Here is a 23,522-nt window from a genome sequence, read left to right as displayed (position 1 = left end):
ATCCGCACACTTCCTTCTCTTTAAGTCCTTTTCACTACCGAACAGGTTAATCGCCGCACGTCCCCCGCCGGCAAACATTACTCATTTGCCTACCGCATGCAGGCTTCTCTTAACGACCCTCTGTTATCAACTCCGCTAACAGCCACAAAATCTCCGCCGCACGAAGCCCACTGGTTGCTGTTGAATCACATGCTTCCCCAAAATGTCACGCTGTCAGAACACTGGGAGCTACACACGCCAACAAGTCCATACCGCAGGCTGCAGCCAGAACAACAATTTTCTACATTCAAACATCGACGGCGTGTTCTCTCTAAAAATTCACCAGACCGCTTCTACCATCAGCAAAGAAGTTTCCATCCCTAATTCCTCTGTGATTCCCACTAACCTAAACATTAATCTGGCATTGAAGGGTGTGAATTACCCCGCCCAACCTGCTCTTTTAAATACAGCTTTTAGCAAGTTTTGAAAGGAGAAGAGCAGAACTTGCTATGCCAATAATATCGAGTCTTCTGTGGCGAAGTGGTTTTTGCATAGAAAACAAAGCGGTCAGTTGAAGAGGAATAATATCAGTACTTTGTTTAAAACTGTGTGTAAAAAGCTGTCTCTTTATCATTAACAATAAGTTGTAAAACGTGAATGGGGAGTGACAGTCTTCAAGTTTGTGAGAAGATCGCGCCCTGGTGGAATAAAGGCACGAACAGCTTACAGCACCTAGAATTACCAGGAAGTATTTAGAGTAAAACGGTTTCTAAAAGCTGCCTTTATGAATGAGAGAAAAAAAAAAAATATATATAAAATAGTAAAATGGAAGGGGAGTGATAGATTTAAATTAATCGTGAAGTGGAGCGCCCCCTGTATAAAGTAAAAGTGAGAAAAGCTTACAGCACCTGGTATTCCCCGGAGGTCTCCCATCCAAGTACTAACCAGACCCTAGCCTGCTTAGCTTCCGAGATCAGATGAGATCGGGCGTGTTCAGGGTGGTATGGCCATAAGCGAGAGACGCTACCAAAAACAGCCCTTTTGCATTACACGCCTCTATACATGCCAGTTGGTCCCATTGGATCCTACTAATGTTTTTTTTTTTTTTTTTATCTGACTCACACTGCAGTCCCACCATCCAATCGGCAGCGCCGGACCCACACCAAACATTCACCAAACTACTCAGCCGGCAGCCTACCACAATTATTCCATTCTTTCCGCATCCGCACACTTCCTTCTTTTTAACTCCTTTTCACTACCGCACAGGTTAATCGCCGCACATCCCCCGCCGGCAAACATTACTCCTTTGCCTACTGCATGCAGGCTTCTCTTAACGACCCTCTGTTATCAACTCCGCTAACAGCCACAAAATCTCCGCCGCACGAAGCCCACTGGTAGCTGCTGAATCACATGCTTCCCCAAAACGTCACGCTGTCAGAACACTGGGAGCTACACACACCAACAAGTCCATACTGCAGGCTGCAGCCAGAACAATTTTCTACATTCAAACATCGACGGCCTCTTCTCTCTAAAAATTCACCAGACCGCTTCTACCACCAGCAAAGAAGTTTCCATCCCTAATTCCTCTGTGATTCCCACTAACCTAAACATTAAGCTGGCATTGAAGGGTGTGAATTACCCCGGCCAATCTGTTCTTTTAAATACAGCTTTTAGCAAGTTTTGAAAGGAGAAGAGCAGAACTTGCTATGCCAATAATATCGAGTCTTCTGTGGCGAAGTGGTTTTTGCATAGAAAACAAAGCGGTCAGTTGAAGAGGAATAATATCAGTACTTTGTTTAAAACTGTGTGTAAAAAGCTGTCTCTTTATCATTAACAATAAGTTGTAAAACGTGAATGTGGAGTGACAGTCTTCAAGTTTGTCAGAAGATCGCGCCCTGGTGGAATAAAGGCACGAACAGCTTACAGCACCTAGAATTACCAGGCAGTATTTAGAGTAAAACGTGTGTAAAAGCTGCCTTTATGAATGAGAGAAAAAAGAAATATATAAAATAGTAAAATGGAAGGGGAGTGATAGATTTAAATTAATCGTGAGGTGGAGTGCCCCCTGTATAAAGTAAAAGTGAGAAAAGCTTACAGCACGTGGTATTCCCAGGCAGTCTCCCATCCAAGTACTAACCAGACCCTACCCCGCTTAGCTTCCAAGATCAGACGAGATCGGGCGTGTTCAGGGTGGTATGGCCATAAGCGAGAACCGCGAACAAAAACAGCCCTTTTGCATTACACGCCTCTATACATGCCAGTTAGTCCCATTGGATCCTACTCCCGTTTTTTTTTTTTTTTTATCTGACTCACACTGCAGCACCACCATCCAATCGGCAGCGCCGCACCCACACCAAACATTCACCAAACTACTCAGCCGGCAGCCTACCACAATTATTCCATTCTTTCCGCATCCGCACACTTCCTTCTCTTTAAGTCCTTTTCACTACCGAACAGGTTAATCGCCGCACGTCCCCCCCCGGCAAACATTACTCATTTGCCTACCGCATGCAGGCTTCTCTTAAAGACCCTCTGTTATCAACTCCGCTAACAGCCACAAAATCTCCGCCGCACGAAGCCCACTGGTTGCTGTTGAATCACATGCTTCCCCAAAATGTCACGCTGTCAGAACACTGGGAGCTACACACGCCAACAAGTCCATACCGCAGGCTGCAGCCAGAACAATTTTCTACATTCAAACATCGACGGCGTCTTCTCTCTAAAAATTCACCAGACCGCTTCTACCACCAGCAAAGAAGTTTCCATCCCTAATTCCTCTGTGATTCCCACTAACCTAAACATTAAGCTGGCATTGAAGGGTGTGAATTACCCCGGCCAATCTGTTCTTTTAAATACAGCTTTTAGCAAGTTTTGAAAGGAGAAGAGCAGAACTTGCTATGCCAATAATATCGAGTCTTCTGTGGCGAAGTGGTTTTTGCATAGAAAACAAAGCGGTCCGTTGAAGAGGAATAATATCAGTACTTTGTTTAAAACTGTGTGTAAAAAGCTGTTTCTTTATCATTAACAATAAGTTGTAAAACGTGAATGGGGAGTGACAGTCTTCAAGTTTGTGAGAAGATCGTGCCCTGGTGGAATAAAGGCACGAACAGCTTACAGCACCTAGAATTACCAGGCAGTATTTAGAGTAAAACGTGTGTAAAAGCTGCCTTTATGAATGAGAGAAAAAAGAAATATATAAAATAGTAAAATGGAAGGGGAGTGATAGATTTAAATTAATCGTGAGGTGGAGTGCCCCCTGTATAAAGTAAAAGTGAGAAAAGCTTACAGCACGTGGTATTCCCAGGCAGTCTCCCATCCAAGTACTAACCAGACCCTACCCCGCTTAGCTTCCGAGATCAGGCGAGATCAGGCGTGTTCAGGGTGGTATGGCCATAAGCGAGAACCGCGAACAAAAACAGCCCTTTTGCATTACACGCCTCTATACATGCCAGTTAGTCCCATTGGATCCTACTCCCGTTTTTTTTTTTTTTTATCTGACTCACACTGCAGCACCACCATCCAATCGGCAGCGCCGCACCCACACCAAACATTCACCAAACTACTCAGCCGGCAGCCTACCACAATTATTCCATTCTCTCCGCATCCGCACACTTACTTCTCTTTATGTCCTTTTCACTACCGAACAGGTTAATCGCCGCACGTCCCCCGCCGGCAAACATTACTCATTTGCCTACCGCATGCAGGCTTCTCTTAACGACCCTCTGTTATCAACTCCGCTAACAGCCACAAAATCTCCGCAGCACGAAGCCCACTGGTTGCTGTTGAATCACATGCTTCCCCAAAATGTCACGCTGTCAGAACACTGGGAGCTACACACGCCAACAAGTCCATACCGCAGGCTGCAGCCAGAACAACAATTTTCTACATTCAAACATCGACGGCGTGTTCTCTCTAAAAATTCACCAGACCGCTTCTACCATCAGCAAAGAAGTTTCCATCCCTAATTCCTCTGTGATTCCCACTAACCTAAACATTAATCTGGCATTGAAGGGTGTGAATTACCCCGCCCAACCTGCTCTTTTAAATACAGCTTTTAGCAAGTTTTGAAAGGAGAAGAGCAGAACTTGCTATGCCAATAATATCGAGTCTTCTGTGGCGAAGTGGTTTTTGCATAGAAAACAAAGCGGTCAGTTGAAGAGGAATAATATCAGTACTTTGTTTAAAACTGTGTGTAAAAAGCTGTCTCTTTATCATTAACAATAAGTTGTAAAACGTGAATGGGGAGTGACAGTCTTCAAGTTTGTGAGAAGATCGCGCCCTGGTGGAATAAAGGCACGAACAGCTTACAGCACCTAGAATTACCAGGAAGTATTTAGAGTAAAACGGTTTCTAAAAGCTGCCTTTATGAATGAGAGAAAAAAAAATATATATATAAAATAGTAAAATGGAAGGGGAGTGATAGATTTAAATTAATCGTGAAGTGGAGCGCCCCCTGTATAAAGTAAAAGTGAGAAAAGCTTACAGCACCTGGTATTCCCCGAAGGTCTCCCATCCAAGTACTAACCAGACCCTAGCCTGCTTAGCTTCCGAGATCAGATGAGATCGGGCGTGTTCAGGGTGGTATGGCCATAAGCGAGAGACGCTACCAAAAACAGCCCTTTTGCATTACACGCCTCTATACATGCCAGTTGGTCCCATTGGATCCTACTAATGTTTTTTTTTTTTTTTTTATCTGACTCACACTGCAGTCCCACCATCCAATCGGCAGCGCCGGACCCACACCAAACATTCACCAAACTACTCAGCCGGCAGCCTACCACAATTATTCCATTCTTTCCGCATCCGCACACTTCCTTCTTTTTAACTCCTTTTCACTACCGCACAGGTTAATCGCCGCACATCCCCCGCCGGCAAACATTACTCCTTTGCCTACTGCATGCAGGCTTCTCTTAACGACCCTCTGTTATCAACTCCGCTAACAGCCACAAAATCTCCGCCGCACGAAGCCCACTGGTATCTGCTGAATCACATGCTTCCCCAAAACGTCACGCTGTCAGAACACTGGGAGCTACACACACCAACAAGTCCATACTGCAGGCTGCAGCCAGAACAATTTTCTACATTCAAACATCGACGGCCTCTTCTCTCTAAAAATTCACCAGACCGCTTCTACCACCAGCAAAGAAGTTTCCATCCCTAATTCCTCTGTGATTCCCACTAACCTAAACATTAAGCTGGCATTGAAGGTTGTGAATTACCCCGGCCAATCTGTTCTTTTAAATACAGCTTTTAGCAAGTTTTGAAAGGAGAAGAGCAGAACTTGCTATGCCAATAATATCGAGTCTTCTGTGGCGAAGTGGTTTTTGCATAGAAAACAAAGCGGTCAGTTGAAGAGGAATAATATCAGTACTTTGTTTAAAACTGTGTGTAAAAAGCTGTCTCTTTATCATTAACAATAAGTTGTAAAACGTGAATGTGGAGTGACAGTCTTCAAGTTTGTCAGAAGATCGCGCCCTGGTGGAATAAAGGCACGAACAGCTTACAGCACCTAGAATTACCAGGCAGTATTTAGAGTAAAACGTGTGTAAAAGCTGCCTTTATGAATGAGAGAAAAAAGAAATATATAAAATAGTAAAATGGAAGGGGAGTGATAGATTTAAATTAATCGTGAGGTGGAGTGCCCCCTGTATAAAGTAAAAGTGAGAAAAGCTTACAGTACGTGGTATTCCCAGGCAGTCTCCCATCCAAGTACTAACCAGACCCTACCCCGCTTAGCTTCCAAGATCAGACGAGATCGGGCGTGTTCAGGGTGGTATGGCCATAAGCGAGAACCGCGAACAAAAACAGCCCTTTTGCATTACACGCCTCTATACATGCCAGTTAGTCCCATTGGATCCTACTCCCGTTTTTTTTTTTTTTTTATCTGACTCACACTGCAGCACCACCATCCAATCGGCAGCGCCGCACCCACACCAAACATTCACCAAACTACTCAGCCGGCAGCCTACCACAATTATTCCATTCTTTCCGCATCCGCACACTTCCTTCTCTTTAAGTCCTTTTCACTACCGAACAGGTTAATCGCCGCACGTCCCCCCCGGCAAACATTACTCATTTGCCTACCGCATGCAGGCTTCTCTTAAAGACCCTCTGTTATCAACTCCGCTAACAGCCACAAAATCTCCGCCGCACGAAGCCCACTGGTTGCTGTTGAATCACATGCTTCCCCAAAATGTCACGCTGTCAGAACACTGGGAGCTACACACGCCAACAAGTCCATACCGCAGGCTGCAGCCAGAACAATTTTCTACATTCAAACATCGACGGCGTCTTCTCTCTAAAAATTCACCAGACCGCTTCTACCACCAGCAAAGAAGTTTCCATCCCTAATTCCTCTGTGATTCCCACTAACCTAAACATTAAGCTGGCATTGAAGGGTGTGAATTACCCCGGCCAATCTGTTCTTTTAAATACAGCTTTTAGCAAGTTTTGAAAGGAGAAGAGCAGAACTTGCTATGCCAATAATATCGAGTCTTCTGTGGCGAAGTGGTTTTTGCATAGAAAACAAAGCGGTCCGTTGAAGAGGAATAATATCAGTACTTTGTTTAAAACTGTGTGTAAAAAGCTGTTTCTTTATCATTAACAATAAGTTGTAAAACGTGAATGGGGAGTGACAGTCTTCAAGTTTGTGAGAAGATCGTGCCCTGGTGGAATAAAGGCACGAACAGCTTACAGCACCTAGAATTACCAGGCAGTATTTAGAGTAAAACGTGTGTAAAAGCTGCCTTTATGAATGAGAGAAAAAAGAAATATATAAAATAGTAAAATGGAAGGGGAGTGATAGATTTAAATTAATCGTGAGGTGGAGTGCCCCCTGTATAAAGTAAAAGTGAGAAAAGCTTACAGCACGTGGTATTCCCAGGCAGTCTCCCATCCAAGTACTAACCAGACCCTACCCCGCTTAGCTTCCGAGATCAGACGAGATCGGGCGTGTTCAGGGTGGTATGGCCATAAGCGAGAACCGCGAACAAAAACAGCCCTTTTGCATTACACGCCTCTATACATGCCAGTTAGTCCCATTGGATCCTACTCCCGTTTTTTTTTTTTTTTTATCTGACTCACACTGCAGCACCACCATCCAATCGGCAGCGCCGCACCCACACCAAACATTCACCAAACTACTCAGCCGGCAGCCTACCACAATTATTCCATTCTTTCCGCATCCGCACACTTCCTTCTCTTTAAGTCCTTTTCACTACCGAACAGGTTAATCGCCGCACGTCCCCCGCCGGCAAACATTACTCATTTGCCTACCGCATGCAGGCTTCTCTTAAAGACCCTCTGTTATCAACTCCGCTAACAGCCACAAAATCTCCGCCGCACGAAGCCCACTGGTTGCTGTTGAATCACATGCTTCCCCAAAATGTCACGCTGTCAGAACACTGGGAGCTACACACGCCAACAAGTCCATACCGCAGGCTGCAGCCAGAACAATTTTCTACATTCAAACATCGACGGCGTCTTCTCTCTAAAAATTCACCAGACCGCTTCTACCACCAGCAAAGAAGTTTCCATCCCTAATTCCTCTGTGATTCCCACTAACCTAAACATTAAGCTGGCATTGAAGGGTGTGAATTACCCCGGCCAATCTGTTCTTTTAAATACAGCTTTTAGCAAGTTTTGAAAGGAGAAGAGCAGAACTTGCTATGCCAATAATATCGAGTCTTCTGTGGCGAAGTGGTTTTTGCATAGAAAACAAAGCGGTCAGTTGAAGAGGAATAATATCAGTACTTTGTTTAAAACTGTGTGTAAAAAGCTGTCTCTTTATCATTAACAATAAGTTGTAAAACGTGAATGTGGAGTGACAGTCTTCAAGTTTGTCAGAAGATCGCGCCCTGGTGGAATAAAGGCACGAACAGCTTACAGCACCTAGAAATACCAGGCAGTATTTAGAGTAAAACGTGTGTAAAAGCTGCCTTTATGAATGAGAGAAAAAAGAAATATATAAAATAGTAAAATGGAAGGGGAGTGATAGATTTAAATTAATCGTGAGGTGGAGTGCCCCCTGTATAAAGTAAAAGTGAGAAAAGCTTACAGCACGTGGTATTCCCAGGCAGTCTCCCATTCAAGTACTAACCAGACCCTACCCCCCTTAGATTCCGAGATCAGACGAGATCGGGCGTGTTCAGGGTGGTATGGCCATAAGCGAGAACCGCGAACAAAAACAGCCCTTTTGCATTACACGCCTCTATACATGCCAGTTAGTCCCATTGGATCCTACTCCCGTTTTTTTTTTTTTTTTATCTGACTCACACTGCAGCACCACCATCCAATCGGCAGCGCCGCACCCACACCAAACATTCACCAAACTACTCAGCCGGCAGCCTACCACAATTATTCCATTCTTTCCGCATCCGCACACTTCCTTCTCTTTAAGTCCTTTACACTACCGAACAGGTTAATCGCCGCACGTCCCCCGCCGGCAAACATTACTCATTTGCCTACCGCAAGCAGGCTTCTCTTAAAGACCCTCTGTTATCAACTCCGCTAACAGCCACAAAATCTCCGCCGCACGAAGCCCACTGGTTGCTGTTGAATCACATGCTTCCCCAAAATGTCACGCTGTCAGAACACTGGGAGCTACACACGCCAACAAGTCCATACCGCAGGCTGCAGCCAGAACAATTTTCTACATTCAAACATCGACGGCGTCTTCTCTCTAAAAATTCACCAGACCGCTTCTACCACCAGCAAAGAAGTTTCCATCCCTAATTCCTCTGTGATTCCCACTAACCTAAACATTAAGCTGGCATTGAAGGGTGTGAATTACCCCGGCCAATCTGTTCTTTTAAATACAGCTTTTAGCAAGTTTTGAAAGGAGAAGAGCAGAACTTGCTATGCCAATAATATCGAGTCTTCTGTGGCGAAGTGGTTTTTGCATAGAAAACAAAGCGGTCCGTTGAAGAGGAATAATATCAGTACTTTGTTTAAAACTGTGTGTAAAAAGCTGTCTCTTTATCATTAACAATAAGTTGTAAAACGTGAATGTTGAGTGACAGTCTTCAAGTTTGTCAGAAGATCGCGCCCTGGTGGAATAAAGGCACGAACAGCTTACAGCACCTAGAATTACCAGGCAGTATTTAGAGTAAAACGTGTGTAAAAGCTGCCTTCATGAATGAGAGAAAAAAGAAATATATAAAATAGTAAAATAGAAGGGGAGTGATAGATTTAAATTAATCGTGAGGTGGAGTGCCCCCTGTATAAAGTAAAAGTGAGAAAAGCTTACAGCACGTGGTATTCCCAGGCAGTCTCCCATCCAAGTACTAACCAGACCCTACCCCGCTTAGCTTCCGAGATCAGACGAGATCGGGCGTGTTCAGGGTGGTATGGCCATGAGCGAGAACCGCGAACAAAAACAGCCCTTTTGCATTACACGCCTCTATACATGCCAGTTAGTCCCATTGGATCCTACTCCCGTTTTTTTTTTTTTTTTATCTGACTCACACTGCAGCACCACCATCCAATCGGCAGCGCCGCACCCACACCAAACATTCACCAAACTACTCAGCCGGCAGCCTACCACAATTATTCCATTCTTTCCGCATCCGCACACTTCCTTCTCTTTAAGTCCTTTTCACTACCGAACAGGTTAATCGCCGCACGTCCCCCGCCGGCAAACATTACTCATTTGCCTACCGCATGCAGGCTTCTCTTAAAGACCCTCTGTTATCAACTCCGCTAACAGCCACAAAATCTCCGCCGCACGAAGCCCACTGGTTGCTGTTGAATCACATGCTTCCCCAAAATGTCACGCTGTCAGAACACTGGGAGCTACACACGCCAACAAGTCCATACCGCAGGCTGCAGCCAGAACAATTTTCTACATTCAAACATCGACGGCGTCTTCTCTCTAAAAATTCACCAGACCGCTTCTACCACCAGCAAAGAAGTTTCCATCCCTAATTCCTCTGTGATTCCCACTAACCTAAACATTAAGCTGGCATTGAAGGGTGTGAATTACCCCGGCCAATCTGTTCTTTTAAATACAGCTTTTAGCAAGTTTTGAAAGGAGAAGAGCAGAACTTGCTATGCCAATAATATCGAGTGTTCTGTGGCGAAGTGGTTTTTGCATAGAAAACAAAGCGGTCAGTTGAAGAGGAATAATATCAGTACTTTGTTTAAAACTGTGTGTAAAGAGCTGTCTCTTTATCATTAACAATAAGTTGTAAAACGTGAATGGGGAGTGACAGTCTTCAAGTTTGTGAGAAGATCGTGCCCTGGTGGTATAAAGGCACGAACAGCTTACAGCACCTAGAATTACCAGGCAGTATTTAGAGTAAAACGTGTGTAAAAGCTGCCTTCATGAATGAGAGAAAAAAGAAATATATAAAATAGTAAAATAGAAGGGGAGTGATAGATTTAAATTAATCGTGAGGTGGAGTGCCCCCTGTATAAAGTAAAAGTGAGAAAAGCTTACAGCACGTGGTATTCCCAGGCAGTCTCCCATCCAAGTACTAACCAGACCCTACCCCTCTTAGCTTCCGAGATCAGACGAGATCGGGCGTGTTCAGGGTGGTATGGCCATAAGCGAGAACCGCGAACAAAAACAGCCCTTTTGCATTACACGCCTCTATACATGCCAGTTAGTCCCATTGGATCCTACTCCCGTTTTTTTTTTTTTTTTATCTGACTCACACTGCAGCACCACCATCCAATCGGCAGCGCCGCACCCACACCAAACATTCACCAAACTACTCAGCCGGCAGCCTACCACAATTATTCCATTCTTTCCGCATCCGCACACTTCCTTCTCTTTAAGTCCTTTTCACTACCGAACAGGTTAATCGCCGCACGTCCCCCGCCGGCAAACATTACTCATTTGCCTACCGCATGCAGGCTTCTCTTAAAGACCCTCTGTTATCAACTCCGCTAACAGCCACAAAATCTCCGCCGCACGAAGCCCACTGGTTGCTGTTGAATCACATGCTTCCCCAAAATGTCACGCTGTCAGAACACTGGGAGCTACACACGCCAACAAGTCCATACTGCAGGCTGCAGCCAGAACAATTTTCTACATTCAAACATCGACGGCGTCTTCTCTCTAAAAATACACCAGACCGCTTCTACCACCAGCAAAGAAGTTTCCATCCCTAATTCCTCTGTGATTCCCACTAACCTAAACATTAAGCTGGCATTGAAGGGTGTGAATTACCCCGGCCAATCTGTTCTTTTAAATACAGCTTTTAGCAAGTTTTGAAAGGAGAAGAGCAGAACTTGCTATGCCAATAATATCGAGTCTTCTGTGGCGAAGTGGTTTTTGCATAGAAAACAAAGCGGTCAGTTGAAGAGGAATAATATCAGTACTTTGTTTAAAACTGTGTGTAAAAAGCTGTCTCTTTATCATTAACAATAAGTTGTAAAACGTGAATGGGGAGTGACAGTCTTCAAGTTTGTGAGAAGATCGTGCCCTGGTGGTATAAAGGCACGAACAGCTTACAGCACCTAGAATTACCAGGCAGTATTTAGAGTAAAACGTGTGTAAAAGCTGCCTTCATGAATGAGAGAAAAAAGAAATATATAAAATAGTAAAATGGAAGGGGAGTGATAGATTTAAATTAATCGTGAGGTGGAGTGCCCCCTGTATGAAGTAAAAGTGAGAAAAGCTTACAGCACTTGGTATTCCCAGGCAGTCTCCCATTGAAGTACTAACCAGACCCTACCCCGCTTAGCTTCCGAGATCAGACGAGATCGGGCGTGTTCAGGGTGGTATGGCCATAAGCGAGAGCGGCGAACAAAAACAGCCCTTTTGCATTACACGCCTCTATACATGCCAGTTAGTCCCATTGGATCCTACTCCTGTTTTTTTTTTTTTTTATCTGACTCACACTGCAGCACCACCATCCAATCGGCAGCGCCGCACCCACACCAAACATTCACCAAACTACTCAGCCGGCAGCCTACCACAATTATTCCATTCTTTCCGCATCCGCACACTTCCTTCTCTTTAAGTCCTTTTCACTACCGAACAGGTTAATCGCCGCACGTCCCCCGCCGGCAAACATTACTCATTTGCCTACCGCATGCAGGCTTCTCTTAAAGACCCTCTGTTATCAACTCCGCTAACAGCCACAAAATCTCCGCCGCACGAAGCCCACTGGTTGCTGTTGAATCACATGCTTCCCCAAAACGTCGCGCTGTCAGAACACTGGGAGCTACACACGCCAACAAGTCCATACTGCAGGCTGCAGCCAGAACAATTTTCTACATTGAAACATCGACGGCCTCTTCTCTCTAAAAATTCACCAGACCGCTTCTACCACCAGCAAAGAAGTTTCCATCCCTAATTCCTCTGTGATTCCCACTAACCTAAACATTAAGCTGGCATTGAAGGGTGTGAATTACCCCGGCCAACCTGCTCTTTTAAATACAGCTTTTAGCAAGTTTTGAAAGGAGGAGAAGAGCAGACCTTGCTATGCCAACAATATCAAGTTGTCTGTGGCGAAGTGGTTTTTGCATAGAAAACAAAGGGGTGAGTTGAAGAGGAATTATATCAGTACTTTGTTTAAAACTGTGTGTAAAAAGCTGTCTCTTTATTATTAACAATAAGTTGTAAAACGTGAATGGGGAGTGACAGTCTTCAAGTTTGTGAGAAGATCGTGCCCTGGTGGAATAAAGGCACGAACAGCTTACAGCACCTAGAATTACCAGGCAGTATTTAGAGTAAAACGTGTGTAAAAGCTGCCTTTATGAATGAGAGAAAAATATATATATATATAAAATAGTAAAATGGAAGGGGAGTGATAGATTTAAATTAATCGTGAAGTGGAGCGCCCCCTGTATAAAGTAAAAGTGAGTAAAGCTTACAGCACCTGGTATTCCCAGGAGGTCTCCCATCCAAGTACTAACCAGACCCTACCCTGCTTGGTTTCCGAGATCGGATGAGATCGGGCATGTTCAGGGTGGTATGGCCATAAGCGAGAGACGTGACCAAAAACAGCCCTTTTGCATTACACGCGTCTATACATGCCAGTTAGTCCCATTGGATCCTACTCCTGGTTTTTTTTTTTTTATCTGACTCACACTGCAGCACCACCATCCAATCGGCAGCGCCGGACCCACACCAAACATTCACCAAACTACTCAGCCGGCAGCCTTCCACAATTATTCCATTCTTTCCGCATCCGCACACTTCCTTCTTTTTAACTCCTTTTCACTACCGCACAGGTTAATCGCCGCACGTCCCCCGCCGGCAAACATTACTCCTTTGCCTACTGCATGCAGGCTTCTCTTAACGACCCTCTGTTATCAACTCCGCTAACAGCCACAAAATCTCCGCCGCACGAAGCCCACTGGTAGCTGCTGAATCACATGCTTCCCCAAAACGTCGCGCTGTCAGAACACTGGGAGCTACACACACCAACAAGTCCATACTGCAGGCTGCAGCCAGAACAATTTTCTACATTCAAACATCGACGGCCTCTTCTCTCTAAAAATTCACCAGACCGCTTCTACCACCAGCAAAGAAGTTTCCATCCCTAATTCCTCTGTGATTCCCACTAACCTAAACATTAAGCTGGCATTGAAGGGTGTGAATTACCCCGGCCAATCTGTTCTTTTAAATACAGCTTTTAGCAAGTTTTGAAAGGAGAAGAGCAGAACTTGCTATGCCAATAATATCGAGTCTTCTGTGGCGAAGTGGTTTTTGCATAGAAAACAAAGCGGTCAGTTGAAGAGGAATAATATCAGTACTTTGTTTAAAACTGTGTGTAAAAAGCTGTCTCTTTATCATTAACAATAAGTTGTAAAACGTGAATGGGGAGTGACAGTCTTCAAGTTTGTGAGAAGATCGCGCCCTGGTGGAATAAAGGCACGAACAGCTTACAGCACCTAGAATTACCAGGAAGTATTTAGAGTAAAACGGTTTCTGAAAGCTGGCTTTATGAAAGAGAGAAAAAAAAAATATATATAAAATAGTAAAATGGAAGGGGAGTGATAGATTTAAATTAATCGTGAAGTGGAGCGCCCCCTGTATGAAGTAAAAGTGAGAAAAGCTTACAGCACCTGGTATTCCCAGGTGGTCTCCCATCCAAGTACTAACCAGACCCTACCTTGCTTAGCTTCCAAGATCAGACAAGATCGGGCGTGTTCAGGGTGGTATGGCCTCAAGCGAGAGATGCTACCAAAAACAGCCCTTTTGCATTACACGCCTCTATACATGCCAGTTATTCCCATTGGATCCTACTCCTGGTTTTTTTTTTTTTTTTATCTGACTCACACTGCAGCACCACCATCCAATCGGCAGCGCCGGACCCACACCAAACATTCACCAAACTACTCAGCCGGCAGCCTACCACAATTATTCCATTCTTTCCGCATCCGCACACTTCCTTCTCTTTAAGTCCTTTTCACTACCTCACAGGTTAATCGCCGCACGTCCCCCGCCGGCAAACATTACTCATTTGCCTACCGCATGCAGGCTTCTCTTAACGACCCTCTGCTATCAACTCAGCCAACAGCCACAAAATCTCCGCCGCACGAAGCCCACTGGTAGCTGCTGAATCACATGCTTCCCGCAAAACGTCGCGCTGTCAGAACACTGGGAGCTACACACACCAAGAAGTCCATACTGCAGGCTGCAGCCAGAACAATTTTCTACATTCAAACATCGACGGCCTCTTCTCTCTAAAAATTCACCAGACCGCTTCTACCACCAGCAAAGAAGTTTCCGTCCCTAATTCCTCTGTGATTCCCACTAACCTAAACATTAAGCTGGCATTGAAGGGTGTGAATTACCCCGGCCAACCTGCTCTTTTAAATACAGCTTTTAGCAAGTTTTGAAAGGAGGAGAAGAGCAGACCTTGCTATGCCAATAATATCGAGTCTTCTGTGGCGAAGTGGTTTTTGCATAGAAAACAAAGCGGTGAGTTGAAGAGGAATTATATCAGTACTTTGTTTAAAACTGTGTGTAAAAAGCTGTCTCTTTATTATTAACAATAAGTTGTAAAACGTGAATGGGGAGTGACAGTCTTCAAGTTTGTGAGAAGATCGCGCCCTGGTGGAATAAAGGCACGAACAGCTTACAGCACCTAGAATTACCAGGAAGTATTTAGAGTAAAACGGTTTCTAAAAGCTGCCTTTATGAATGAGAGAAAAAAAAAAATATATATATATAAAATAGTAAAATGGAAGGGGAGTGATAGATTTAAATTAATCGTGAAGTGGAGCGCCCCCTGTATAAAGTAAAAGTGAGAAAAGCTTACAGCACCTGGTATTCCCAGGTGGTCTCCCATCCAAGTACTAACCAGACCCTAGCCTGCTTAGCTTCCGAGATCAGACGAGATCGGGCGTGTTCAGGGTGGTATGGCCGCAAGCGAGAGACGCTACCAAAAACAGCCCTTTTGCATTACACGCCTCTATACATGCCAGTTAGTCCCATTGGATCCTACTCCTGTTTTTTTTTTTTTTTATCTGACTCACACTGCAGCCCCACCATCCAATCGGCAGCGCCGGACCCACACCAAACATTCACCAAACTACTCAGCCGGCAGCCTACCACATTTATTCCATTCTTTCCGCATCCGCACACTTCCTTCTTTTTAACTCCTTTTCACTACCGCACAGGTTAATCGCCGCACGTCCCCCGCCGGCAAACATTACTCCTTTGCCTACTGCATGCAGGCTTCTCTTAATGACCCTCTGTTATCAACTCCGCTAACAGCCACAAAATCTCCGCCGCACGAAGCCCACTGGTAGCTGCTGAATCACATGCTTCCCCAAAACGTCGCGCTGTCAGAACACTGGGAGCTACACACACCAAGAAGTCCATACTGCAGGCTGCAGCCAGAACAATTTTCTACATTCAAACATCGACGGCCTCTTCTCTCTAAAAATTCACCAGACCGCTTCTACCACCAGCAAAGAAGTTTCCATCCCTAATTCCTCTGTGATTCCCACTAACCTAAACATTAAGCTGGCATTGAAGGGTGTGAATTACCTCGGCCAATCTGTTCTTTTAAATACAGCTTTTAGCAAGTTTTGAAAGGAGAAGAGCAGAACTTGCTATGCCAATAATATCGAGTCTTCTGTGGCGAAGTGGTTTTTGCATAGAAAACAAAGCGGTCAGTTGAAGAGGAATAATATCAGTACTTTGTTTAAAACTGTGTGTAAAAAGCTGTCTCTTTATCATTAACAATAAGTTGTAAAACGTGAATGGGGAGTGACAGTCTTCAAGTTTGTGAGAAGATCGCGCCCTGGTGGAATAAAGGCACGAACAGCTTACAGCACCTAGAATTACCAGGAAGTATTTAGAGTAAAACGGTTTCTGAAAGCTGGCTTTATGAAAGAGAGAAAAAATATATATATATAAAATAGTAAAATGGAAGGGGAGTGATAGATTTAAATTAATCGTGAAGTGGAGCGCCCCCTGTATGAAGTAAAAGTGAGAAAAGCTTACAGCACCTGGTATTCGCAGGTGGTCTCCCATCCAAGTACTAACCAGACCCTACCTTGCTTAGCTTCCAAGATCAGACGAGATCGGGCGTGTTCAGGAAGGTATGGCCGTAAGAGAGAGACGCTACCAAAAACAGCCCTTTTGCATTACACGCGTCTATACATGCCAGTTATTCCCATTGGATCCTACTCCTGTTTTTTTTTTTTTTTTTATCTGACTCACACTGCAGCACCACCATCCAATCGGCAGCGCCGGACCCACACCAAACATTCACCAAACTACTCAGCCGGCAGACTACCACAATTATTCCATTCTTTCCGCATCCGCACACTTCCTTCTCTTTAAGTCCTTTTCACTACCTCACAGGTTAATCGCCGCACGTCCCCCGCCGGCAAACATTACTCATTTGCCTACCGCATGCAGGCTTCTCTTAACGACCCTCTGCTATCAACTCAGCTAACAGCCACAAAATCTCCGCCGCACGAAGCCCACTGGTAGCTGCTGAATCACATGCTTCCCGCAAAACGTCGCGCTGTCAGAACACTGGGAGCTACACACACCAAGAAGTCCATACTGCAGGCTGCAGCCAGAACAATTTTCTACATTCAAACATCGACGGCCTCTTCTCTCTAAAAATTCACCAGACCGCTTCTACCACCAGCAAAGAAGTTTCCATCCCTAATTCCTCTGTGATTCCCACTAACCTAAACATTAAGCTGGCATTGAAGGGTGTGAATTACCCCGGCCAACCTGCTCTTTTAAATACAGCTTTTAGCAAGTTTTGAAAGGAGGAGAAGAGCAGACCTTGCTATGCCAATAATATCGAGTCTTCTGTGGCGATGTGGTTTTTGCATAGAAAACAAAGCGGTGAGTTGAAGAGGAATTATATCAGTACTTTGTTTAAAACTGTGTGTAAAAAGCTGTCTCTTTATTATTAACAATAAGTTGTAAAACGTGAATGGGGAGTGACAGTCTTCAAGTTTGTGAGAAGATCGCGCCCTGGTGGAATAAAGGCACAAACAGCTTACAGCACCTAGAATTACCAGGAAGTATTTAGAGTAAAACGGTTTCTAAAAGCTGCCTTTATGAATGAGAGAAAAAAAAATATATATATATATAAAATAGTAAAATGGAAGGGGAGTGATAGATTTAAATTAATCGTGAAGTGGAGCGCCCCCTGTATAAAGTAAAAGTGAACAAAGCTTACAGCACCTGGTATTCCCAGGTGGTCTCCCATCCAAGTACTAACCAGACCCTAGCCTGCTTAGCTTCCGAGATCAGACGAGATCGGGCGTGTTCAGGGTGGTATGGCCGTTAGCGAGAGATGCTACCAAAAATAGCCCTTTTGCATTAAACGCCTCTATACATGCCAGTTAGTCACATTGGATCCTACTCCTGTTTTTTTTTTTTTTTTATCTGACTCACACTGCAGCCCCACCATCCAATCGGCAGCGCCGGACCCACACCAAACATTCACCAAACTACTCAGCCGGCAGCCTACCACATTTATTCCATTCTTTCCGCATCCGCACACTTCCTTCTTTTTAACTCCTTTTCACTACCGCACAGGTTAATCGCCGCACGTCCCCCGCCAGCAAACATTACTCCTTTGCCTACTGCATGCAGGCTTCTCTTAACGACCCTCTGTTATCAACTCCGCTAACAGCCACAAAATCTCCGCCGCACGAAGCCCACTGGTAGCTGCTGAATCACATGCTTCCCCAAAACGTCGCGCTGTCAGAACACTGGGAGCTACACACACCAAGAAGTCCATACTGCAGGCTGCAGCCAGAACAATTTTCTACATTCAAACATCGACGGCCTCTTCTCTCTAAAAATTCACCAGACCGCTTCTACCACCAGCAAAGAAGTTTCCATCCCTAATTCCTCTGTGATTCCCACTAACCTAAACATTAAGCTGGCATTGAAGGGTGTGAATTACCCCGGCCAATCTGTTCTTTTAAATACAGCTTTTAGCAAGTTTTGAAAGGAGAAGAGCAGAACTTGCTATGCCAATAATATCGAGTCTTCTGTGGCGAAGTGGTTTTTGCATAGAAAACAAAGCGGTCAGTTGAAGAGGAATAATATCAGTACTTTGTTTAAAACTGTGTGTAAAAAGCTGTCTCTTTATCATTAACAATAAGTTGTAAAACGTGAATGGGGAGTGACAGTCTTCAAGTTTGTGAGAAGATCGCGCCCTGGTGGAATAAAGGTACGAACAGCTTACAGCACCTAGAATTACCAGGAAGTATTTAGAGTAAAACGGTTTCTGAAAGCTGGCTTTATGAAAGAGAGAAAAAATATATATATATAAAATAGTAAAATGGAAGGGGAGTGATAGATTTAAATTAATCGTGAAGTGGAGCGCCCCCTGTATGAAGTAAAAGTGAGAAAAGCTTACAGCACCTGGTATTCCCAGGTGGTCTCCCATCCAAGTACTAACCAGACCCTACCTTGCTTAGCTTCCAAGATCAGACGAGATCGGGCGTGTTCAGGAAGGTATGGCCGTAAGAGAGAGACGCTACCAAAAACAGCCCTTTTGCATTACACGCGTCTATACATGCCAGTTATTCCCATTGGATCCTACTCCTGTTTTTTTTTTTTTTTTTATCTGACTCACACTGCAGCACCACCATCCAATCGGCAGCGCCGGACCCACACCAAACATTCACCAAACTACTCAGCCGGCAGCCTACCACAATTATTCCATTCTTTCCGCATCCGCACACTTCCTTCTCTTTAAGTCCTTTTCACTACCTCACAGGTTAATCGCCGCACGTCCCCCGCCGGCAAACATTACTCATTTGCCTACCGCATGCAGGCTTCTCTTAACGACCCTCTGCTATCAACTCAGCTAACAGCCACAAAATCTCCGCCGCACGAAGCCCACTGGTAGCTGCTGAATCACATGCTTCCCGCAAAACGTCGCGCTGTCAGAACACTGGGAGCTACACACACCAAGAAGTCCATACTGCAGGCTGCAGCCAGAACAATTTTCTACATTCAAACATCGACGGCCTCTTCTCTCTAAAAATTCACCAGACCGCTTCTACCACCAGCAAAGAAGTTTCCATCCCTAATTCCTCTGTGATTCCCACTAACCTAAACATTAAGCTGGCATTGAAGGGTGTGAATTACCCCGGCCAACCTGCTCTTTTAAATACAGCTTTTAGCAAGTTTTGAAAGGAGGAGAAGAGCAGACCTTGCTATGCCAATAATATCGAGTCTTCTGTGGCGAAGTGGTTTTTGCATAGAAAACAAAGCGGTGAGTTGAAGAGGAATTATATCAGTACTTTGTTTAAAACTGTGTGTAAAAAGCTGTCTCTTTATTATTAACAATAAGTTGTAAAACGTGAATGGGGAGTGACAGTCTTCAAGTTTGTGAGAAGATCGCGCCCTGGTGGAATAAAGGCACAAACAGCTTACAGCACCTAGAATTACCAGGAAGTATTTAGAGTAAAACGGTTTCTAAAAGCTGCCTTTATGAATGAGAGAAAAAAAAAAATATATATATATAAAATAGTAAAATGGAAGGGGAGTGATAGATTTAAATTAATCGTGAAGTGGAGCGCCCCCTGTATAAAGTAAAAGTGAGAAAAGCTTACAGCACCTGGTATTCCCAGGTGGTCTCCCATCCAAGTACTAACCAGACCCTAGCCTGCTTAGCTTCCGAGATCAGACGAGATTGGGCGTGTTCAGGGTGGTATGGCCGTTAGCGAGAGATGCTACCAAAAATAGCCCTTTTGCATTAAACGCCTCTATACATGCCAGTTAGTCACATTGGATCCTACTCCTGTTTTTTTTGTTTTTTATCTGACTCCCACTGCAGCCCCACCATCCAATCGGCAGCGCCGGACCCACACCAAACATTCACCAAACTACTCAGCCGGCAGCCTACCACAATTATTCCATTCTTTCCGCATCCGCACACTTCCTTCTTTTTAACTCCTTTTCACTACCGCACAGGTTAATCGCCGCACGTCCCCCGCCGGCAAACATTACTCCTTTGCCTACTGCATGCAGGCTTCTCTTAACGACCCTCTGTTATCAACTCCGCTAACAGCCACAAAATCTCCGCCGCACGAAGCCCACTGGTAGCTGCTGAATCACATGCTTCCCCAAAATGTCGCGCTGTCAGAACACTGGGAGCTACAGACACCAACAAGTCCATACTGCAGGCTGCAGCCAGAACAATTTTCTACATTCAAACATCGACGGCCTCTTCTCTCTAAAAATTCACCAGACCGCTTCTACCACCAGCAAAGAAGTTTTCATCCCTAATTCCTCTGTGATTCCCACTAACCTAAACATTAAGCTGGCATTGAAGGGTGTGAATTACCCCGGCCAACCTGCTCTTTTAAATACAGCTTTAGCAAGTTTTGAAAGGAGGAGAAGAGCAGACCTTGCTATGCCAATAATATCGAGTCTTCTGTGGCGAAGTGGTTTTTGCATAGAAAACAAAGCGGTGAGTTGAAGAGGAATTATATCAGTTCTTTGTTTAAAACTGTGTGTAAAAAGCTGTCTCTTTATTATTAACAATAAGTTGTAAAACGTGAATGGGGAGTGACAGTCTTCAAGTTTGTGAGAAGATCGCGCCCTGGTGGAATAAAGGCACGAACAGCTTACAGCACCTAGAATTACCAGGAAGTATTTAGAGTAAAACGGTTTCTAAAAGCTGCCTTTATGAATGAGAGAAAAAAAAAAAAAAAAATATATATATAAAATAGTAAAATGGAAGGGGAGTGATAGATTTAAATTAATCGTGAAGTGGAGCGCCCCCTGTATAAAGTAAAAGTGAGAAAAGCTTACAGCACCAGGTATTCCCAGGTGGTCTCCCATCCAAGTACTAACCAGACCATAGCCTGCTTAGCTTCCGAGATCAGACGAGATCGGGCGTGTTCAGGGTGGTATGGCCGTTAGCGAGAGACACTACCAAAAATAGCCCTTTTGCATTAAACGCCTCTATACATGCCAGTTAGTCACATTGGATCCTACTCCTGGTTTTTTTTTTTTTTTTATCTGACTCACACTGCAGCACCACCATCCAATCGGTAGCGCCGGACCCACACCAAACATTCACCAAACTACTCAGCCGGCAGCCTACCACAATTATTCCATTCTTTCCGCATCCGCACACTTCCTTCTCTTTAACTCCTTTTCACTACCGCACAGGTTAATCGCCGCACGTCCCCCGCCGGCAAACATTACTCCTTTGCCTACCGCATGCAGGCTTCTCTTAATGACCTTCTGTTATCAACTCCGCTAACAGCCACAAAATCTCCGCCGCACGAAGCCCACTGGTAGCTGCTGAATCACATGCTTCCCCATAATGTCGCGCTGTCAGAACACTGGGAGCTACACACACCAAGAAGTCCATACTGCAGGCTGCAGCCAGAACAATTTTCTACATTCAAACATCGACGGCCTCTTCTCTCTAAAAATTCACCAGACCGCTTCTACCACCAGCAAAGAAGTTTCCATCCCTAATTCCTCTGTGATTCCCACTAACCTAAACATTAAGCTGGCATTGAAGGGTGTGAATTACCCCGGCCAACCTGCTCTTTTAAATACAGCTTTTAGCAAGTTTTGAAAGGAGGAGAAGAGCAGACCTTGCTATGCCAATAATATCGAGTCTTCTGTGGCGAAGTGGTTTTTGCATAGAAAACAAAGCGGTGAGTTGAAGAGGAATTATATCAGTACTTTGTTTAAAACTGTGTGTAAAAAGCTGTCTCTTTATTATTAACAATAAGTTGTAAAACGTGAATGGGGAGTGACAGTCTTCAAATTTGTGAGAAGATCGCTCCCTGGTGGAATAAAGGCACGAACAGCTTACAGCAGCTATAATTACCAGGCAGTATTTAGAGTAAAACGGTGTGTAAAAGCTGCCTTTATGAATGAGAGAAAAAAGAAATATATAAAATAGTAAAATGGAAGGGGAGTGATACATTTAAATTAATCGTGAAGTGGAGCGCCCCCTGTATAAAGTAAAAGTGAGAAAAGCTTACAGCACCTGGTATTCCCAGGTGGTCTCCCATCCAAGTACTAACCAAACCCTAGCCTGCTTAGCTTCCGAGATCAGACGAGATCGGGCGCGTTCAGGGTGGTATGGCCATAAGCGAGAGATGCTACCAAAAATAGCCCTTTTGCATTACACGCGTCTATACATGCCAGTTAGTCTCATTGGATCCTACTCCTGTTTTTTTTTTTTTTTTTTTATCTGACTCACACTGCAGCCCCACCATCCAATCGGCAGTGCCGGAACCACACCAAACATTCACCAAACTACTCAGCCGGCAGCCTACCACAATTATTCCATTCTTTCCGCATCCGCACACTTCCTTCTCTTTAACTCCTTTTCACTACCGCACAGGTTAATCGCCGCACGTCCCCCGCCGGCAAACATTACTCCTTTGCCTACCGCATGCAGGCTTCTCTTAATGACCTTCTGTTATCAACTCCGCTAACAGCCACAAAATCTCCGCCGCACGAAGCCCACTGGTAGCTGCTGAATCACATGCTTCCCCATAACGTCGCGCTGTCAGAACACTGGGAGCTACACACACCAAGAAGTCCATACTGCAGGCTGCAGCCAGAACAATTTTCTACATTGAAACATCGACGGCCTCTTCTCTCTAAAAATTCACCAGACCGCTTCTACCACCAGCAAAGAAGTTTCCATCCCTAATTCCTCTGTGATTCCCACTAACCTAAACATTAAGCTGGCATTGAAGGGTGTGAATTACCCCGGCCAACCTGCTCTTTTAAATACAGCTTTTAGCAAGTTTTGAAAGGAGGAGAAGAGCAGACCTTGCTATGCCAATAATATCGAGTCTTCTGTGGCGAAGTGGTTTTTGCATAGAAAACAAAGCGGTGAGTTGAAGAGGAATTATATCAGTACTTTGTTTAAAACTGTGTGTAAAAAGCTGTCTCTTTATTATTAACAATAAGTTCTACACTGTAAACCCGGATAAGTTGAATTTACTTTAAAAATTTGAGGAAACCGGTTGCCTTAAAAAAATAAGTAATTTGTAATGAAAACCTAAGTTCATTTCACTGAAAATGTTAAGTACATTACACTCAATTCAAAATCGATTTAACTTGACATGTTTTGCTAAGTTAACTTCTTTGCACA

The 23,522-nt window shown here is 44.5% G+C and overlaps 1 protein-coding gene, 15 non-coding genes and 4 pseudogenes across 16 annotated transcripts in view; 1 reads left to right on the top strand and 19 right to left on the bottom strand.

The window, feature by feature from the left end:
- LOC125715120 (uncharacterized) overlaps positions 1-23,522 on the top strand; it is a 1,180,389-nt gene that overhangs the window by 1,047,961 nt on the left and 108,906 nt on the right. The window lies entirely within an intron of this gene.
- On the bottom strand, positions 876-994 carry LOC125735219 (5S ribosomal RNA). The gene has a single exon (XR_007394517.1). It is a non-coding gene; the product is annotated as a 5S ribosomal RNA (ribosomal RNA).
- Positions 2,068-2,186, bottom strand: LOC125730977 (5S ribosomal RNA). The gene has a single exon (XR_007391270.1). It is a non-coding gene; the product is annotated as a 5S ribosomal RNA (ribosomal RNA).
- On the bottom strand, positions 3,259-3,377 carry LOC125731435 (5S ribosomal RNA; annotated as a pseudogene).
- Positions 4,456-4,574, bottom strand: LOC125735735 (5S ribosomal RNA). The gene has a single exon (XR_007395026.1). It is a non-coding gene; the product is annotated as a 5S ribosomal RNA (ribosomal RNA).
- LOC125731380 (5S ribosomal RNA) lies at positions 5,648-5,766 on the bottom strand (annotated as a pseudogene).
- Positions 6,838-6,956, bottom strand: LOC125736900 (5S ribosomal RNA). The gene has a single exon (XR_007396167.1). It is a non-coding gene; the product is annotated as a 5S ribosomal RNA (ribosomal RNA).
- Positions 8,029-8,147, bottom strand: LOC125731935 (5S ribosomal RNA; annotated as a pseudogene).
- Positions 9,220-9,338, bottom strand: LOC125731041 (5S ribosomal RNA). The gene has a single exon (XR_007391331.1). It is a non-coding gene; the product is annotated as a 5S ribosomal RNA (ribosomal RNA).
- Positions 10,411-10,529, bottom strand: LOC125731139 (5S ribosomal RNA). Its single transcript, XR_007391424.1, has one exon. It is a non-coding gene; the product is annotated as a 5S ribosomal RNA (ribosomal RNA).
- LOC125728965 (5S ribosomal RNA) lies at positions 11,602-11,720 on the bottom strand. Its single transcript, XR_007389528.1, has one exon. It is a non-coding gene; the product is annotated as a 5S ribosomal RNA (ribosomal RNA).
- Positions 12,798-12,916, bottom strand: LOC125733518 (5S ribosomal RNA). Its single transcript, XR_007392862.1, has one exon. It is a non-coding gene; the product is annotated as a 5S ribosomal RNA (ribosomal RNA).
- On the bottom strand, positions 13,990-14,108 carry LOC125731480 (5S ribosomal RNA; annotated as a pseudogene).
- LOC125734787 (5S ribosomal RNA) lies at positions 15,194-15,312 on the bottom strand. The gene has a single exon (XR_007394090.1). It is a non-coding gene; the product is annotated as a 5S ribosomal RNA (ribosomal RNA).
- Positions 16,387-16,505, bottom strand: LOC125730973 (5S ribosomal RNA). The gene has a single exon (XR_007391266.1). It is a non-coding gene; the product is annotated as a 5S ribosomal RNA (ribosomal RNA).
- Positions 17,591-17,709, bottom strand: LOC125735086 (5S ribosomal RNA). The gene has a single exon (XR_007394385.1). It is a non-coding gene; the product is annotated as a 5S ribosomal RNA (ribosomal RNA).
- On the bottom strand, positions 18,785-18,903 carry LOC125737221 (5S ribosomal RNA). Its single transcript, XR_007396488.1, has one exon. It is a non-coding gene; the product is annotated as a 5S ribosomal RNA (ribosomal RNA).
- LOC125737081 (5S ribosomal RNA) lies at positions 19,989-20,107 on the bottom strand. The gene has a single exon (XR_007396347.1). It is a non-coding gene; the product is annotated as a 5S ribosomal RNA (ribosomal RNA).
- Positions 21,193-21,311, bottom strand: LOC125737151 (5S ribosomal RNA). Its single transcript, XR_007396417.1, has one exon. It is a non-coding gene; the product is annotated as a 5S ribosomal RNA (ribosomal RNA).
- Positions 22,389-22,507, bottom strand: LOC125735312 (5S ribosomal RNA). The gene has a single exon (XR_007394610.1). It is a non-coding gene; the product is annotated as a 5S ribosomal RNA (ribosomal RNA).

This window comes from Brienomyrus brachyistius, chromosome 2, assembly GCF_023856365.1.
Source record: "Brienomyrus brachyistius isolate T26 chromosome 2, BBRACH_0.4, whole genome shotgun sequence".
Taxonomy (NCBI): domain Eukaryota; kingdom Metazoa; phylum Chordata; class Actinopteri; order Osteoglossiformes; family Mormyridae; genus Brienomyrus; species Brienomyrus brachyistius.
Note: the sequence above shows the minus strand (reverse complement) of the source record. Positions and strands in the feature narration are given on the sequence as shown.